Source organism: Pristiophorus japonicus, chromosome 22 (assembly GCF_044704955.1).
Source record: "Pristiophorus japonicus isolate sPriJap1 chromosome 22, sPriJap1.hap1, whole genome shotgun sequence".
Taxonomy (NCBI): Eukaryota; Metazoa; Chordata; class Chondrichthyes; family Pristiophoridae; genus Pristiophorus; species Pristiophorus japonicus.
The window spans coordinates 14771110-14787836 of NC_091998.1; the positions used below are offsets into that span (position 1 = coordinate 14771110).

Below are 16727 nucleotides of genomic sequence, written 5' to 3' on the forward strand. Positions count from 1 at the left end.
AGTCATTGTTGCTTCAAAGTCTTTGCCTGAAGTAATCTCAGGTTCTGTCAATGAACAATCACCGAACGCCATGATTACATCAAATTGGGCCCATGGTCCCTTAGAACTTTGATTGTTGTCTGACATTTTGACTTTGAACATGTCCGGAAAATGTTATTTTATTCAGGCGTTCTCTCAAAAATAACTGACACTGTAGAGTTATTTTTTCATTCAGTTCCATTAAACTAACCCAATAGGATTTATGTGGATAATAATCCTAGAAAAAAGCTTGTCATTTTGGTGGAGAACTCAGCAGGTCAGATGAAAGGTCATCAACCTGAAACATTAACACTGTTTCTGTCTCCACAAATGCTGCCTGACCTGAGATATTTCCAACATTTTCTGAAAAAACAAAATGTCATCGACCTGAAATGTTAACTCGGTTTCTCTCTCCACAGATGCTACACACCATTGAGAGAAAATGTTGAACAATGTTCATATTTGGCTTGCTGATACGTGTAATGTATTTGCTTAAGAATTCATAGCAACACATTGCGATTAAGAACTAGCAGGTATACAAAAAGGAAGAGAGTGGCTAAAGTAAATGTTGGTCCCTTAGAGGACGAGACCGGGGAATTAGTAATGGGGAACATGGGGATGGCAAAAACTCTGAACAAATATTTTGTATCAGTCTTTACAGTCTGTACCTGGGCAGGGCCGGAACCAAAGGTCCTGGGGGGAGTGTTTGCTAGTGCTGTTGGGGAGGGTTTAAACTAATACGACAGGGGGATGGGAATCTATGCAGGGAGACAGATGGAAGTAAAATCGGGGCAGAAGCAAAAGGTAGAAAGGAAATAAGGAAAGGTGGAGAGCAGAGAAATCAAAGGCAAAAATCAAAAAGGGCCACATTACATCATAATTCTAAAAGGACAAAGAGTGTTCAAAAAAACAAGTCTGAAGGCTCTGTGTCTCAATGCAAGGAGCATTCATAATAAGGTGGATGAATTAACTGCGCAGATAGCTGTTAACGGATATGATGTAATTGGGATTACGGAGACATGGCTCCAGGGTAACCAAGGCTGAGAACTCAACATCCAGGGGTATTCAATATTCAGGAAGGATAGACAGAAAGGAAAAAGGAGGTGGGGTAAGTGTTGCTGGTTAAAGAGGAGATTAACGCAATAGTAAGGAAGGACATTAGCTTGGATGATGTGGAATATGTATGGGTAGAGCTGCGGAACACCAAAGGGCAGAAAACGCTAGTGGGAGTTGTGTACAGATCACCAAACAGTGGTAGTGAGGTTGGGGATGGCATCAAACAGGAAATTAGGGATGCATGCAATAAAGGTACAGCAGTTATCATGGGTGACTTTAATCTACATATAGATTGGGCTAACCAAATTCGTAGCAATAAGGTGGAGGAGGATTAGGGATGGCTTTCTAGACCAATATGTCGAGGAACCAACTAGACAGCAGGCCATCCTAGACTGGGTCTTGTGTAATGAGAGAGGATTAATTGGCAATCTTGTTCTGTGAGGCCCCTTGGGGAAGAGTGACCATAATATGGTAGAATTCTTCATTACAATGGAGAGTGACGCAGTAAATTCAGAAACTCGGGTCCTGAACTTAAAAAAAGGTAACTTCGATGGTATGAGACGTGAATTGGCTAGGATAGACTGGCAAATTATACTAAAAGGGTTGATGGTGGATAGGCAATGGCAGACATTTAAAAATCACATGGATGAACTTCAACAATTGTACATCTCTGTCTGCGTAAAAATAAAGCGGGAAAGGTGGCTCAACCGTGGCTAACAAGAGAAATTAGGGATAGTGTTAAATCCAAGGAATTGGCCAGAAAAAGCAACAAGCTTGAGGACTGGAAGAAATTTAGAATTCAGCAGAGCAGGACAAAGGGTTTAATTAGGAGGGGGAAAATAGAGTATAAGAGTAAGCTTGCAGGGAACATAAAAACTGACTGCAAAAGCTTCTATAGGTATGTGAAGAGAAAACGATTGGTGAAGACAAATGTAGGTCCCTTGCAGTCAGAACCAAGTGAATTTATAATGGGGAACCAAGAAATGGCAGACCAATTGAACAAATACTTTGGTTCTGTCTTCAATAAGGAAGACACAAATAGGTTATACTAGGTGACCGAGGGTCTAGAGAGAAGGAGGAACTAAAGGAAATCCTTATTAGTCAGGAAATTGTGTTAGGGAAATTGATGGGATTGAAGGCTGATAAATTCCCAGGGCCTGATAGTCTGCATCCCAGAGTACTTAAGGAAGTGGCCCTAGAAATAGTGGATGCATTGGTGGTCATTTTCCAACATTCTATAGACTCTGGATCAGTTCCTATGGATTGGAAGGTAGTTAATATAACCCCACTTTTTAAAAAAGGTGGGAGAGAAAACAGGGAATTATAGACCGGTTATAGCCTGACATCGGTAGTGGGGAAAATGTTGGAATCAATTATTAGAGATGAAATAGCAGCGCATTTGGAAAGCAGTGACAGGATCAGTCCAAGTCAGCATGGATTTATGAAAGAGAAATCATGCGTGACAAATCGTCTAGATTTTTTGAGGATGTAACTAGTAGAGTGGACAAGGGAGAACCAATGGGTGTGGTGTTTTAGACTTTCAAAAGCCTTTTGACAAGGTCCCACACAAGAGATTAGTGTGAAAAATTAAAGCACATGGTATTGGGGGTAATGTATTGACGTGGATAGAGAACTGGTTGGCAGACAGGAAGCAAAGAGTAGGAATAAACGGGTCCTTTTCAGAATGGCAGTGACGAGTGGGGTACAGTGCTGGGCCTCCAGCTATTTACAATATACATTAATGATTTAGACAAAGGAATTGAATGCAATATCTCCAAGTTTGCAGATGAGACTAAGCTGGGTGGCAGTGTGAGCTGTGAGGAGGATGCTAAGAGGCTGCAGGGTGACTTGGGACAGGTTAGGTAAGTGGACAAATGCATGGCAGATGCAGTATAATGTAGATAAATGAGGTTATCCACTTTGATGGCAAAAACAGGGAGGCAGACTATTATCTGAATGGTGACAGATTAGGAAAAGGGAAGGTGCAACGAGACCTGGGTGTCATGGTACATCAGTCACTGAAAGTTGGCATGCAGGTACTGCAGGCGGTGAAGGCGGCAAATGGCATGTTGGCTTTCATAGCGAGGGGATTTGAGTATCGGAGCAGGGAGGTCTTACTGCAGTTGTACAGGGCTTTGGTGAGGCCATACCTTGAATATTGTGTACAGTTTTGGTCTCCTAATCTGAGGAAGGACATTCTTACTATTGAGGGAGTGCAGCGAAGGTTCACCAAACTGATTCCCGGGGTGGCAGGACTGACATATGAAGAAAGACTGGATCGACTAGGTTTATATTCACTGGAATTTAGAATGAGAAGGGATCTCATAGAAACATATAACATTCTGACGGGATTGGACAGGTCAGATACAGGAAGAATGTTCCCGTTGTTGGGGATGTCCAGAACCAGGGGTCACAGTCTAAGGATAAGTGGTAAGCCATTTAGGACCGAGATGAGGAGAAACTTCTTCACTCAAAGAATTGTGAACATGTGGAATTCTCTACCACAGAAAGTTGTTGAGGCCAGTTCGTTAGATATATTCAAAAGGGAGTTAGATGTGGCCCTTACGGCTAAAGGGATCAAAGGGTATAGAAAGAAAGCAGGAATGGGGTACTGAAGTTGCATGATCAGCCATGATCATAATGAATGGCGGTTCAGGCTTGAAGGGCCGAGTGGCCTACTCCTGCACCTATTTTCTATGTTTCTAGGACACTAACAATATTCCAACAGTGGATAGTCAAGGGGCTATAGAGGGGGGAGGAACTTAACATAATCACAATCACTAAAGAGATGGTAGTTAGTAAGATAACGGGACTAAAGAGGGATAAATCCCCCGGTCCTGATAGCTTGCATCCTAGGGTCTTAAGAGAAGTAGCAGCAGGGATAGTGGTTTTAATTTACCAAAATTCCTTGGATTCTGGGGAGGTCCCAGCAGATTGGAAAAACTGCAAATGTAACATCCCTATTTAAAAAAGGAGACAGACAAAAAGCCGGTTAGCCTAATATCTGTGGTTGGGAAGATGTTGGAGTCCATTATTAAAGAAGCAGTAGCAGGAGATTTGGAAAAACATAACTCGGTCAAGCAGAGTCAGCATGGATTTATGAAAGGGAAGTCGTGTTTGACAAATTTGCTGGAATTCTTTGAGAATGTAACCAACAGGGTGAATAAAGGGGAACCAGTGGATGTGGTGTATTTGGACTTCCAGAAGGTATTTGACAAGGTGTCACATAAAAAAGGTTACTGCACAAGATAAGTTCACGGGGTTGAGGGTAATTTATTAGCATGGATAGAGGATTGGCTAACTGACAGAAAACAGAGAGTCGGGATAAATGGTTCATTCTTGGGTTGGCAGTCAGTAACTAGTGGGGTGCCACAGGGATCAGTGCTGGGACCCCAACTATTTACAATTTATATTAATGACTTGAAATAAGGAACTGAGTGTAACATAGCCAAGTTTCTGACGATTCAAAAATGGGAGGAAAAACAATGTGTGAGGAGGACACAAAAAATCTGCAAAAAGACAGACAGGCTAAGTGAGTGGGCAAAAATTTGGCAGATGGAGTATAATGTTGGAAAGTGTGCATTTATGAACTTTGGCAGAAAGAATCAAAAAGAGCAAGTTATTATTTTAGTGGAGAAAAATTGCAAGTGCTGCAGTACAGCAGGACCTGGGGGTACTTGTGCATAAAACACAAAAGGTTAGTATGCAGATACAGCAAGTGATCAGGAAGGCCAATGGAATCTTGGCCTTTATTGCAAAGGGGATGGAGTATAAAAGCAAGGAAGTCTTGCAACAGTTATACAGGGTATTGGTGAGATCACACCTGGAGTACTGCGTACAGTTTTGGTTTCCATATTTAAGAAAGGATATACTTGCTTTGGAGGCAGTTCAGAGAAGTTTCACTAGGTTGATTCTGGAGATGAGGGGGTTGACTTATGGGGAGAGGTGGAGGAGGTTGGACCTCCACTCATTGTAATTCAGAAGAATGAGAAGTGATCTTATTGAAACGTATAAGATTATGAGGGGGCTTGACAAGGTGGATGCAGAGAGAATGTTTCCACTGATAGAGGAGACTAGAACTAGAGGGCATAATCTTAGAATAAGGGGCCGTCCATTTAAAACTGAGAGGAGGAGGAATTTCTTCTCTTAGAAGGTTGTAAATCTGTGGAATTCGCTGCCTCAGAGCTGTGGAAGCTGGGACATTGAATAAATTTAAGACAGAGATAGACAATTTCTTAATCGATAAGGGAATAAGGGGTTATGGGGAGCGGGCAGGGAAGTGGACCCGAGTCAATGATCGGATCAGCCATGATCGTATTAAATGGCAGAGCAGGCTCGAGGGGCCATATGGCCTACTCCTGCTCCCATTTCTTATGCTCTTATCTTCTTAACTAGTTGGCTTATTAACAAAGGTTTAACAATCACATTACACATTATCTGTTCATCCATTAGGTTCACAACTACATACCTCATCGTGGATGACCTAGACCCAGCTGACTGGGGTTTTATTGAATCTTGTGAACATAACGTGACTGGCTATGGCACACACAATGCAACAGCTCTACAAACCTGTGAGCATACTCATAGGTATATACATCCCAACATGTTTCAAAAGTATAGTCCACTGCAAATAATTATTGTGGTGCTTTACAGCCTGGAATACGGAGACCGGCTTGCAGGTGATTACTAAAGTCCCTATGGCTGACTTTATTAGCACAAGAAACTTATTCAAACAGAAACTTTGCGTCAAAGTCTGATCTGCAGCATTATGCCTGTTGGTTCTGAAAGGCGTTGATGCAATCATGTTTTATGATCAATATACTTTGATAAAGGTGCATTGGCAAATCTGCAACATGCACTGCATTCCACATTTCACAAGCCAGTCTTTCAACTCTGGCTTACTTTGCCACTAAAACATTTTGATCATTAAGGGTGCATGTGCACTGCAGCTAAATAGAACTTAATTAGAAGATTTATTTGTAATACTGATTAGTACCAATTAGATTATAGTTTATTAAGAATGAATACAAATTAAAGTTGATAAACATTATAATTTGCCACCACTACCATTTCCTTTTATTTGGCATGTATTGCAACAAGTTATTCTATATTCATTATTTTTCTTCAAACTTAGAAGTTTTATGTATGCTGTCTCCTCTCTTGAACTTTCAGCTAATTAACAACTAAACTACTTAGAATATATGAACAAATCACTTTCCCATGAAAATTGATCCAGAATTGGAAAAAAACATTATAAGAAGAAATTAGATCACAATTTAATGTTGCTGCAATAATTTATTGAAAACGAAGCGCCTATGAACAGAAAAAAATCATCATAGAATGTAGAAAATGATCTATATATTAATGATATCGTTGTACAGGAAATGTTGTGGATATTAGAAACAGAGCTTTACATGACTTACATAGGAAGGAACATAGGAAGAGGAGTAAGCCATTCAGTCCCTTGAGCCTGTTCTGTCATTCAGTTAAATCTTGGCTGAACTCCATCTACCAGCCTTGGTTCCTTAACCCTTAATACGCTTGGCTAGCAAAAATCTATCGATCTCACTTTTGAAATTTTCAATTGACCCCAGCCTCAACAGCATTTTTGGGGGGGGGGGGGGGGGCGGAGTGGAATTCCAGATTTCCATTACCCCACGTATAAAGGAGTGGTTCCTGACATCACCCCTGAATAGTCGAGCTTGAATATTAAAGGTTGTGTCCCCTTGTACTGGACTCTCCCATTAGAGGAAATAGTTTTGCTTAAATTCTAAATTTGACAATGTCTATTTTAAGTTTTCCACCAGAAAATGGACAAAGCACCATGAGTTCTACAGACTACATCTCGAGTTCAAGAGACTACATCTCGAGTTCAAGAAGGATCTTGTGCCCACAGCACCGGAAATGAGTATGTTGTGCAGTTCTTTCAGTGCTCCAGTTGTAATCTGTCTGGGTTGTCTGTTAAAAGTTGTTCAAGTTATAGCAAGTCATATATTTGTTGGAATATTTAGTTTTTTATATGTACAAAAGATATTGCTCAATTTTAAGCTTTTTCCCCAACTGATACTATTCAAAGGTAATGAACAGCTGTGCAATAGGACCAACTTTTAGTCAATGATGAGTATGTTTTAAATACAGATTATGCCTTCATCTTACTTCTGTAATACAGAAAGCAGCAAAGGTATTATAATAAAGTATAGTTTCAATATTTGCCGACGACACAAAATTGGGGGGGGAATAGTTAATAGAGGAGGATTGCAAGAAAATACAGGAAGACATTAATAAACTTGCAGAATGGGCATATAATTTGCAATTGAACTTCAATATAGATAAGTGTGAGGTAGAACATTTTGGTAGAAAGAATAAGGAGGCCACATACTTCTTGGAAATCAGTGTCTAAATGGGGTAGAGGAGCAAAGGGTACAGGTACACAAATCACAAAGTAGCGACGCAGGTTAAAGACCATAAAAAGCAAACAAAGCACTGGAGTTCAGTTCTAGAGATATAGAATTGAGAAGCAGAGCCATGAGGTTAAATTTGTATCGAACTTTGGTTAGACTACACCTGGAATACTGTAAGCAGTTCTGGTCTCCATATTATCAGAAGGATATAGAGGCAATGGGGAAGGTGCAAAAGAGATTAACAGGATGATACCAAAATTGAGAGGTTATACCCATCAGGAAAGATTGAACATCGATATAGGGAAGATATTTCCACTTGTGGGGGGTGTCCAGAACTAGGTTTCCACTTGTGGGGAGACTAAAACTAAGGGCCATAAACATAAGATAGTCACTAATAATTCCAATAGGGAATTCAGAAGAGAGTCCTTAACCAACAAGGAGTAGTTGAGATAAATAGCATCAATGCATTCAAGGGGAAGCCAGATAACCAAATGAGGGAGATCAGAATAGAAGGATATGTTGATGGGGTTAGATTAAGAAGGGTAGGCGGAAGCTTGTGTGGAGCATAAGCACCAGCATGGACCTATTGGGTAGAATGGCATTTTTCTGTGCTGTAAATACTATGTAATACAATGTAAATGCAAAGTTTTTTTTCAGCTTAAAATTCCTTATGGTGTAACAGTTAAAAAATAATGAGCGATGTACAGTATATTGACTGTTCTGATATAATTCAAGAAGTCAATGGGATAGATCACAATTTTGCTTGCTCACAAAGATGGTCACATTGAAATAATGGGCCCAAGTTTCCACATGATTTGCGCCTGATTTTTTTAGGAGCAACTGGTGGAGAACGGACTATCTTAGAAATCGCAATACTCCACATTTTTTTTTCTGCAATTCTAGTCAAGTAGAACAGTTCCACTTTGGAACAGAATTTTTTCTTCAAAAGGGGGCGTGTCCGGCCACTGATGCCTGATTTGAAAGTTTCCACAGTGAAAACGTACTCCAAACTAACTTAGAATGGAGCAAGTGAAGATTTTTGTAGAACTGAAAAAACCTGTTCTACACATTAAAAAATCAGGCGCAGGTTACAAATTAGGCGTCCAGAACGAGGTGGGGGGGGGGGGGGAGGGGAAGTCATTAAATTCTACAATAAATCCTTATTTATACTTATACAAATATTATACAAATAAATCCAACCCGACTAAAAATTTATACGCAAAGAAAAGATTAAATAAACCATCTTCCTACCTGTGTGAAAGTGCTTCAGCCAGGGAGAATGCTGCAGGAAGCCTCACAAAACGAGGCAGCCGTTCCCGAACGCGGGGGGGGGGGGGGGAAGGAAGCTGTTCCAGACGGCCGGCGTGCGGGAGAGAGGGGACCGACCGACCGAACCGGGGGGTGGGCGGGAGGAAGCCGTTCCAGACGGCGGGAGGGAGGGAACCGACCGACCGAACGCGGGGGTGGGGGGGGGGGTGGAGGAAGCAGTTCCAGACGGCGGGAGGGAGGGAATCGACCGCCGACCGAACGCGTGGGGGGGGGGGGGCGGCGGAGGAAGCCGTTCCAGACGGCGGGCGGGAGGGAACCGACCACCGACTGAACGCGGGGGGGGGGAGGTGGCGGAGGAAGCCGTTCCAGACGGCGGGAGGGAGGGAACCAACCGACCGAACGCAGGGGGGGGAGGGGGAGCCGTTCTGGGCGGGCGAGCGGGGGGGGGAATGCGGGCCCGACCGACCGAATGCAGCGGGGGGAGGGCTTTCCAGACGGCGGGAGGGAGGGAGGGAAGGAGACAGAAGGCTGCAGGAAGCCTCAGAAATTGAGGAGCCATTTCCCGACGGCAAAAGGGGGAGGTCGTTGGGAAACGGCTGCCTCAACTTTCTGAGGCTTCCTGCAGCCTTCTCAGTGCTGATGTGCTGATGGCAATGTGCTTTTATTAAAAAATGTTCAAAAACTAAACAGCGACAAAGAACTACAAAAATGGCCAAGTGCCAATGTTTCCTTCACACTGAGCATGAGCGAACGCTCCAACACGCACGCGCAGCGTTGCCGACAGGAAAAAAACTAATTTAAATAGTATCCGCCCCCTCCCACTTACAAAATCGGCGCGAGTAGGCTCCGCCTCCCTAGGCGCCGCGCCAAACAGACAAAGAGCTGCAGGGCGCTCCAGAATCGCGAGTTTTTTTTCTGGCGCCGTTTTTCGGCACGAAAAACGGGCGCCCAGCTCGGAGGGGCGCCCGTTTTTATCGTGTGGAAACTTGGGCCCATTGTATTTAATTATTCTTTGTGATAAGAACATTAGAAATAGGAGCAAGAGTGGGCCATTTGGCCTGCTCCGCCATTCAATAAGATCATGGCTGATCTTCTACCTCAACCCCACTTGCCTGCACTATCCCCATATCCCTTGGTTCTCTTAATATCCAAAAATCTATCAATTTGTCTTGAATATACTCAACGACTGAGCCTCCACAGTCCTCTGGGGTAGAGAATTCCAAAGATTCACCACCTTCTGAGTGAAGACATTTCTCCATACAATCCTAAATGGCCGACCCCTTATTCTAGACTCCTCAGCCAGGGGAAACATCCTCCCTGCATCTACCATGCATTGAAGGCCATCTTCTGTCACAAATATTTTGAGTTTTCATTTTTAGAATGTCCTAAAGTTCATCCTTCAGACTGAAAGCAGAAGTAACTGCATTTACAAAGACTTGGGGCTATCAATTTATCTCGGGCGGTGGCGTAAAATGGGCTGTATCGGATCGGCTGCCCATTATATGCAGCGCCTAATATTTAGTTACACTGACTGCAATGGAGCTGAATATCAGACGCTGTGTGTAACAGGCGGATAATCCAATACCGTTCAATTTGCACCACCGCCGGAGACAAATTTCTAGGCCTTGTTTTTTTAGTATATCTTTGTTGAAATACTGAAATGTGTACCCTCCAATGGCTGACTGAATTCATCCAGTGAGCAAAACAGAATAGGACGGTCACAAATTTGATCCCTGGTCGACGCGGAGTTCGTTGATCTCTGGGCTAGATGAGAAAATTGGCAGAGGAAAAAATACTGAAACATAACTCATAAAAACATTTGTACAGGTTGAAAGATACTGTGACTGAAATTGTGATTATTTTACCTCTAAGCACAACACTATTAAGTCAAATCATACTGTGTGCCAGACAAAGTGGTATGTACTTCAATTCAGCAATCAAGTTACAGATAAAGCAGATAAAAGCACTACACACTGCGCAAATCTAATTTTCAAGATTTCTTTTGTAAGAAATAATTTCACAGCATTTGCACCACGTGATGAGTTTTTTCATTTCAAAATTATCATTTCCACTAATTGGTGTTTGATATACAGTTGGCATCACATTGGTTTTGAGTGCCAATCTATTCATTTTTTTTGTGGCGAAGGCAAAAATGAAGAAAGATAAAAGATTAGACAGCAGATTTTGGCTTTTAACTTTACAAGGAATAATGTAATTGGTTCCCAGACTTGGATGTATTATAACTGAAGACATAAAATGGTGAAGAAATTTGGGGCAGTTAAGACTATATAAAATATCATTCCATGACAAAGATCGTTTGCAGTCAAGCAATGCATTTCTTTTAACTAATATACAGAATTTTTTTCACTGTACAAATCAAAAATCTGATAAATGAGGGTTACTAAATATAACCATTGTTTGGAATGCCTACTTGCTAAGTGTCAAAAGTTCAAGACCATAGTTTTTTGGTTCTTAAAACTTGTGTAAAATGATCAAAACCTAGATATTACAATACAATAGCAATAATGTATATTTTTGGTTCCCAATGATAAAGGAACTGTATGCTATAATTCTCACTCCTTACAATAGTCAAAAAATAATTTTTAGGATTTAAATAAATGAGCGTCTATTTGCTAATCTAATCTGCCCCAACCTTAGTTTAGCTAATGGCAGTGAATTATCACTGGATCACATGCTCCCTGAAAACCTGTAGTTGAAAACAAAAAAGAAAGCTGCAAATACCCAAGCAGGACTGTGGAAAAACAGAAGTCAGATGACTATCAGATCCTGAAGAAGGGGCTTAAGACCTGAAACGTCATCTGACTTCTGTTTCCCCACAGATGCTGTCTGATTTGCTGAGTAATTCCACCTTATCCTGCTTTTGTTTTCAGATTTCCAGGATCTGCAGCATTTTACTTTGTGTTTAGCCTGTGGCTGGGTTATCTCCCGGAGCTCAGCAGCCTAAACAATTGCAGCATTAATGGAGGGAGAAGAGGAAGAGCAATCTCCTCCAGACTCCCGACATTGACTTCAACAATTTCAGATCATAACTTCTGTCCTCATTTTTTCGGACAGCAGCTGCTGGTGATGACACTGTGTTATCACCATTCACAACTCCTCTGGACCCATCTTTTGTTTCTTTACCAGTCCTATAACCATCTCTTTTTGCTTTGTACTATCATACCATTTGTCATTTAATCTCTCTTGCCTTGCATCCCATCACAGACTTTCCCTTTTGTTCTTTCATCCCCTCTGTACCTGCTTAAAACCTGTTACATCTGAAACATTTTCCAGTTCTGATGAAAAATCATCGACCTGGAACGTTAGGAGCTAAATTAAAAAGTAGGACCTCAAAAGTAGTAATCTCGGGATTGCTATCAGTGCCACGTGCTAGTCAGAGTAGGAATCGCAGGATAGCTCAGATGAATACGTGGCTTGAGCAATAGTGCAGCAGGGAGGGATTCAAATTCCTGGGGCATTGGAACCGGTTCTGGGGGAGGTGGGACCAGTACAATCCGGACGGTCTGCACCTGGGCAGAATCGGAACCAATGTCCTCGGGGGAGTGTTTGCTAGTGCTGTTGGGGAGGAGTTAAACTAATATGGCAGGGGGATGGGAACCAATGCAGGGAGATAGAGGGAAACAAAAAGGAGGCAAAAGCAAAACACAGAAAGGAGATGAGGAACCCAAGGCAAAGAACAAAAAGGACCATTGTACAGCAAAATTCTAAAAGGACAGAGGGTGTTAAAAAAACAAGCCTAAAGGCTTTGTGTCTTAATGCAAGGAGTATCCGCAATAAGGTGGATGAATTAACTGTGCAAATAGATGTTAACAAATATGATATGATTGGGATTACGGAGACGTGGCTCCAGGATGATCAGGGCTGGGAACTCAACATCCAGGGGTATTCAACATTCAGGAAGGATAGAATAAAAGGAAAAGGAGGTGGGGTAGCATTGCTGGTTAAGGAGGAGATTAAGGCAATAGTTAGGAAGGACATTAGCTTGGATGATGTGGAATCTATATGGGTAGAGCTACAGAACACCAAAGGGCAAAAAACGTCAGTGGGAGTTGTGTACAGACCTCCAAACAGTAGTAGTGATGTTCGGGAGGGCATCAAACAGGAAATTAGGGGTGCATGCAATAAAGGTGCAGCAGTTATAATGGGTGACTTTAATATGCACATAGATTGGGCTAACCAAACTGGAAGCAATACGGTGGAGGAGGATTTCCTGGAGTGCATAAGGGATGGTTTTTTAGACCAATATGTCGAGGAACCAACTAGGGGGGAGGCCATCTTAGACTGGGTGTTATGTAATGAGAGAGGATTAATTAGCAATCTCGTTGTGCGAGGCCCCTTGGGGAAGAGTGACCATAATATGGTGGAATTCTGCATTAGGATGGAGAATGAAACAGTTAATTCAGAGACCATGCTCCAGAACTTAAAGAAGGCTAACTTTGAAGGTATGAGGCGTGAATTGGCTGGGATGGATTGGCGAATGATACTTAAGGGGTTGACTGTGGATGGGCAATGGCAGACATTTAGAAACCGCATGGATAAAGTACAACAATTGTACATTCCTGTCTGGCATAAAAATAAAAAAGGGAAGGTGGCTCAACCGTGGCTATCAAGGGAAATCAGGGATAGTATTAAAGCCAAGGAAGTGGCATACAAATTGGCCAGAAATAGCAGCGAACCTGGGGACTGGGAGAAATTTAGAACTCAGCAGAGGAGGACAAAGGGTTTGATTCGGGCAGGGAAAATGGAGTATGAGAAGAAGCTTGCAGGGAACATTAAGGCGGATTGCAAAACTTTCTATAGATATGTAAAGAGAAAAAGGTTAGTAAAGACAAACGTAGGTCCCCTGCAGTCAGAATCAGGGGAAGTCATAACGGGGAACAAAGAAATGGCGGACCAATTGAACAAGTACTTTGGTTCGGTATTCATGAAAGAGGACACAAACAACCTTCCGGTTATAAAAGGGGTCGGGGGTCTAGTAAGGAGGAGGAACTGAGGGAAATCCTTATTAGCTGGGAAATTGTGTTGGGGAAATTGATGGGATTGAAGGCCGATAAATCCCCAGGGCCTGATGGACTGCATCCCAGAGTAATAAAGGAGGTGGCCTTGGAAATAGTGGATGCATTGACAGTCATTTTCCAACATTCCATTGACTCTGGATCAGTTCCTATCGAGTGGAGGGTAGCCAATGTAACCCCACTTTTTAAAAAAGGAGGGAGAGAGAAAACAGGGAATTATAGACCGGTCAGCCTGACATCGGTAGTGGGTAAAATGATGGAATCAATTATTAAGGATGTCATAGCAGTGCATTTGGAAAGAGGTGACATGATAGGTCCAAGTCAGCATGGATTTGTGAAAAGGAAATCATGCTTGACAAATCTTCTGGAATTTTTTGAGGATGTTTCCAGTAGAGTGGACAAGGGAGAACCAATTGATGTGGTATATTTGGACTTTCAGAAGGCGTTCGACAAGGTCCCACACAAGAGATTGATGTGCAAAGTTAGAGCACATGGGATTGGGGGTAGTGTGCTGACATGGATTGAGAACTGGTTGTCAGACAGGAAGCAAAGAGTAGGAGTAAATGGGTACTTTTCAGAATGGCAGGCAGTGACTAGTGGGGTACCACAAGGTTCAGTGCTGGGACCCCAGCTGTTTACATTGTACATTAATGATTTAGATGAGGGGATTAAATGTAGTATCTCCAAATTTGCGGATGACACTAAGTTGGGTGGCAGTGTGAGCTGCGAGGAGGATGCTGTGAGGCTGCAGAGCAACTTGGATAGGTTAGGTGAGTGGGCAAATGCATGGCAGATGAAGTATAATGTGGATAAATGTGAGGTTATCCACTTTAGTGGTAAAAACAGAGAGACAGACTATTATCTGAATGGTGACAGATTAGGAAAAGGGGAGGTGCAGAGAGACCTGGGTGTCATGGTACATCAGTCATTGAAGGTTGGCATGCAGGTGCAGCAGGCGGTTAAGAAAGCAAATGGCATGTTGGCCTTCATAGCAAGGGGATTTGAGTACAGGGGCAGGGAGGTGTTGCTACAGTTGTACAGGGCATTGGTGAGGCCACACCTGGAGTATTGTGCACAGTTTTGGTCTCCTAACCTGAGGAAGGACATTCTTGCTATTGAGTGAGTGCAGCGAAGGTTCACCAGACTGATTCCCGGGATGGCGGGACTGACCTATCAAGAAAGACTGGATCAACTGGGCTTGTATTCACTGGAGTTCAGAAGAATGAGAGGGGACCTCATAGAAACATTTAAAATTCTGACGGGGTTAGACAGGTTAGATGCAGGAAGAATGTTCCCAATGTTGGGGAAGTCCAGAACCAGAGGTCACAGTCTAAGGATAAGGGGTAAGCCATTTAGGACCGAGATGCGGAGGAACTTCTTCACCCAGAGAGTGGTGAACTTGTGGAATTCTCTACCACAGCAAGTTGTTGAGGCCAATTCACTAAATATATTCAAAAAGGAGTTAGATGAGATCCTTACTACTAGGGGGATCAAGGGGTATGGCGAGTAAGCAGGAATGGGGTACTGAAGTTGAATGTTCAGCCATGAACTCATTGAATGGCGGTGCAGGCTAGAAGGGCCGAATGGCCTACTCCTGCACCTATTTTCTATGTTTCTATGTTAACTCGGTTTCTCTCTCCATAGATGCTGCCTGACCTGCTGAGTATTGCCAACATTTTCTGTTTTTAGTTCAGATTTCCAGCATCCGCAGTATTTTGATTTTGTTCCTCCGTACTCTTGGTGCTGTAAAATCGGAAAGGCATTCTTTGTTGCATTCAGTGCACAGAAGGCGTTACTCTAACTAAATCTGTTTCGCAAATAGTTGGTGGCAGAACTACAATATTGAGTATTCTATCATTAATAAATGTACAGTTCCTCATGTTTCATTCTCTACGGCACATTTGAGTAAAAATATGCAATACTTTGGGCCTCTGCAAACAAATTCCATTTATAATTATAAGCTCACAACAGATCCCATTCGGATCACAGTATTTTTTGATACCAGGTGATTTATAGTCCTTTCTCTTAAATGTTACGCAAAAGCAGTTCTATGGTCGCACAATGTCAACCGAATTTAGCAGAACTTGAGAGTTCGGGAAAAGTCTTCTGCTGATATCATGTTAAAACATACGTGTTGCCATTGACAATTGAAAGAAAAAAAGTTACAAGTAATACAAAGTGAACATGGTATAAACCGAGGTTGTCATTGTAAATTTGTACTGCATAACCCACTTGTGATTTCTTTTTGTGGATTACAAAATCAGGGTCACCTACGGATTATCTGTATCCCACAGTAACCTCGAGGTAGTCGTTTCCTCATGCCTTAGATATTATCTTGTCCACAAATAGATTTAATGACTAGACCTAATGACTGGCCAGGAATTGAACAGTAATATTATTTAGCTGCAGACAAAAAATATTTTCTGTTGTTTCTAATGGGATGGATTAGTGCAAGATGAAATATGTACTGTATTCAAACTAATATCATAGTTTGGTTATTGAGTAAAGCAGTTTGTAGCAACGTTCGACTAGGTTGCAAAGTAGTTGGAGACAGGACAAAAGATTGTACATAGTTACCATTGCAAACACGTCTAGCTAATAACATGTCATAATCTCTTGTAAATACGAAACTAGTTATGCAGCGTCAATGAACACCATTTGCCACAATGGGCCTGGTCTGACTTTAAAGATGACAATCATTCTTTACATTCATTGGAGCAGGTTTCTGGTATTCAGTATATAGGCTGCAAATGATCACAGTAAGTGTAATGAATTTATTGTCGAGTTTTGAGATAATTATGGTCCCAAGTAACATGCATATGATTTAAGTGTATCTGACAGGTCTATAGACAAAGTGAAAGTTAGCAATCGATGCTCTCCTTAATGACACACAGAATATTCTAAGCCAGCCATTCTCAGATCAGTGGGTCCTGAATCACACGAGCGG

General features: G+C 42.1%; 1 protein-coding gene across 1 annotated transcript in view; it reads right to left on the reverse strand.

The window, feature by feature from the left end:
* Window positions 1–16727, reverse strand: part of LOC139234870 (very long chain fatty acid elongase 6-like) — a 179936-nt gene that overhangs the window by 76817 nt on the left and 86392 nt on the right. The window lies entirely within an intron of this gene.